The 3,836-nt window shown below is 35.3% G+C and overlaps 1 long non-coding RNA gene across 1 annotated transcript; it reads right to left on the reverse strand.

Annotated features, from left to right (window-relative positions):
• Positions 1–1,501: 1,501 nt before the first annotated feature.
• On the reverse strand, positions 1,502–3,552 carry LOC107751474 (uncharacterized). The gene is made up of 3 exons (XR_001641248.1): positions 3,390–3,552; positions 1,676–1,739; positions 1,502–1,578 (listed from the first exon to the last, which is right to left on the reverse strand). It is a non-coding gene; the product is annotated as an uncharacterized LOC107751474 (long non-coding RNA).
• Positions 3,553–3,836: the final 284 nt, after the last annotated feature.

A 3,836-nucleotide genomic window follows, 5' to 3' on the forward strand; every position in this document is an offset into this window, starting at 1 on the left:
CCTGGCACCTGTGTTTGTTAATTATCCCCAGTATTTAAGTCCTTGCCTTTGCGTTCTGTGTTTGTCGGTTCTACTCATTATGTTTGTGTGTTTCCTGCCATTTCCAGTGTGGATGTACCCTGTGTTCCGTGGATTAAAGACTGTTTTCGTTTATTCGTGCCTCCTGCGTGCTTCCTAAACAGCGAACTGTGACAATATACATGTATATACATGTATGTGTATATATAGTGTTTTTTAATTTAGTTGCTTCTTTAGAGCAACAAATGAATCAGAATGCAATCAGTTTCCATGAAAAGTGATGTTAGAAAAAAATCAATCTCTGTTTATCAGATTTTGTACTTTAGATCTGTGGCCCTCAAGCTGGGAATCTGCATCAAAATATTGATGGCTTTCTGTCGTCCTTTTGCATTTGTGATGTGCACTGACATTTTGAAAGCTTCCTGGGAGCCGTGAACTCTCAGCGGAAGCAAGGTTATAGTGAAGCGAAATGAATTGCCTTTCCGCATTGTTCGTTCTCCTTCAGGGCGTACACAAACACATAAGAATAACTGTCAATGTTATTGTTGTAGAAAGATCGTCTGGTCGGTATGTTGGAAACGTCCTTGGAGCAAAAACACAATGCACAATATCAAGAAAGTCAAATGTTTCTGAAGTACTTGATTTTGAGGCACTTTCATTGCCTAAATCCAATCAAATACCAATCTTTGAGACCAACTAGCCTAGCCTAGCTTAGGAGTGATTTACTTCAGCAAAGAAGTCGACACAACCACCCACAGTTTTTTGGCATGTAAAAAGACTGCTTTATCAACCTAAAACAGTGGCCATAAAGCTGCTCTAAACATATGGAGCCTGAGCCTCTTGTTCAATCTATTGGCTAATTAGCGCTTGAGTCGCTATTTGTCCAGGGATGTTCAAAAGACCATTGACTGCCATGGCAACGTGAACATGTCACGATACAGAGCCTTTGTCTCTTTGCTAAAGCATCAGTGGGACTGTCTCAATCTTAATTAGACTGAGGGGCGACTCAGATGCAACTTTAGATTCAGAGTTGAATGGGGGTTTAAGCCCTACACGCACATAAAACTTGCTAAAAATAGCTAAACATTTCACAGTTATTTCACAACACACTCCAAGATAATTTCCCACTCCCACCTTTTGATGAAATGTCAAACCACATTGAAAATAAGTAGACCGTGGAGCTGGTTTCAGATCAGCTGCTGTACCCCCTAGCCTGTTAGATTAGCATAATGCTAGCTGATTAGCCTGCTGTTTTAGCTACCACTGCTACACAATAATTTCTATAGAAACTATCAATGTGAAATGTTTTTGTACTTTCAAACTAATCTAGGGTCATTTCTTTCTATGTGTTTCTCAGACCCAACGTTTTAACAAGACAGTAAAGCTGGTCTCAGATCAGTGACCGGAATGACTCTGTGACAGATTAGAGACTGAAGATGGCATCAATTACTGGATGACAAAAGCTCTTCCGATCAGCGCATTGTGTGTGTGGCCTAGATGATTTCCACATGCTGATTCCATCTGCTGGTCGTTAGATAGTGAAGTACTTACAGTTCACTGCTGAACAAAATTAAATGGAGAATTAAATGTGTTTTAAAAAAAGTTTAATATATAAAGTTAAAAGACAGAAGTCAATGAAAGAAGTTCAAAACATTACCAGTAGGGGGTCGAATATTCGGTGGTTAGCGTCGGTTGTTGGTAGATGCCATTATTACACTTTACTGAGGACAAAACATTAATGACCATTTGAAATTAACATTTGGCATTCAGATGTAATGAAATTCTTTGCAAAAACATAAACAAACAATAGTTGACCAAATTTTTAAAGGCTTTTAAGTATTTTAAATATGTTGTATTGCCTCTCTTCCTGCCACAAAGAATTATGGCAAATGTAGCAACTAAGGCTACGTCCACACGAAGCCAGAGCTTTCTCTATCCGATCTTTTTTTCCCCTTGTCTCAAGAAATATCTGCGTCCACACGAAACCACAAAACCGACACAAAACAATGTAGTATACATGCCAGACCAGCATGTGGCGCTGTAATTCTGCCACAGAGATACACTAAAAACTGAGAAGAAGACTTGGACTATGTGCATAAACCTTGCGCGTGGTATTGCAAAAGAACATGGAACAATACATTTATTAATCTGTGTTAATGTTAGTTAATAAAAAGACAATCGTTCAGTGTTATGTTTTCTGCAAATACACACACTATTGAAATGCAATTAAATGCATTTAACATATACAAACAATGGCCAAAAATATACAAGGAAAATACAAAATATATATAATTTTTTTTAGAATTCCTAGAAAAATGTAAAATTAATCAATTAATAATAAATTATTATTAGAAAAAATAATCAATTAATAAATTGTTATTTAAATATATAAAATATATATTTATTTTTAGTTACATGTTTAATGTTACATTGTTAAAGTATTTTTTTTACATAATTTAATATGTAAATACAATAATTAATATATTTTGTAAAAAAAAAAAAAAAAAAGATATGGCACATATAATATTATATTTCATATGTTTAGTAGACCATCTTAGAATTATGCTAGCAGGTTAGCCTACTAGATGAGTATACTAGTAGCTAATTAGCCTGCTAGGAGTTATTTTAGTATCACTGATTAATGCTATTATAGGTTTTATTAATATTTTGAATTAGATTTTATCTGTATATTTCATCTAAATTTTAGTTAAAATTTTTGTAATTTTGTTTTAGTTGTCATTTTTGTTAGTTCTTTTTATTAAATATTTTGTATAGTTTTTGTGTATTTAGTTTTAGTTATTTAAGTACTATAGCTTAAACTAAACTAAACAAAAAAAAAGAGAAATGTCGTAAAAAAACAAGTTCAAGGTTTTTTATGGTTTTGGTTTTAGTTAACAATAATAACCTTGCTAGCTTAGCTAACATTGCTTTAAAATGTTTTTGAACAGGCATTTTTAGAATCCATCCAAGTCGCATACTTCCAGTTTGTACGCTCCCATTGAGATGAATGGGTATGCTAACGGATAGCTTATCCAAACAAATAGGAAATCATTAGCAGCGCCCAATAGGACTATTCAAATCTTATTAAATTGCCCCTGGTGGCCATTTCTCTGTATTAGCAAATACTGAGCTATTCAGCATAGTTGACAAATTTTGTTTACAGAAGCATCATTAGATGTTGTTTATTAATGGTTTCTCGCAACAGAACATTTATACTCAGACGGCACACAGAGAAGAAAATAAAACAGTTTCACTTGCAAATCCCGCATACTATAATCAAAAAATCGCTCAAGCATTCGGTAGCTTGTTTAATGTAGTCTTTTTATATTAAAGAACAACATTTATTCATGGTGAGATATATTCACACTTACTGGAGTTTATCTGGTCAATTTCACAAGCCCTGGTATACACATCAGGCAAAGCAGTCTGTCTTTCTCTCTCTCTCCAGACCGTTTTATCAGCTGTTTGATGGAGTGAAGCGGCCTGAAAGCACGGCTCCTAGCTAGAAGGACCCTTCAGAAATCACTGCTCAGTTCTCACATGCAGGAAAAGAGAGAGAGAGGAAGACAGAGAGACATTGAGACAAAGCTTCCCGTCCTGTCAGGTTGCCACAGTAACATCCATAATCCATGGCAATGTGACCTGATAAAACAGCCTTACTGACAGGTCTGGCAGACACACGGTGAGACGCTAGCATCTCCTTTTCCACAGAGAGAGGAAGTGCCTATTCTCTCCATGACAGTTTTAGTTTATTTAAGGCTCTGTCTGCAACTGAGGACATTATATATATATATATATACATATATACACACACATAT

Source organism: Sinocyclocheilus rhinocerous, unplaced genomic scaffold (genome assembly GCF_001515625.1).
Source record: "Sinocyclocheilus rhinocerous isolate Xijiao unplaced genomic scaffold, SAMN03320098_v1.1 scaffold2046, whole genome shotgun sequence".
NCBI lineage: Eukaryota > Metazoa > Chordata > Actinopteri > Cypriniformes > Cyprinidae > Sinocyclocheilus > Sinocyclocheilus rhinocerous.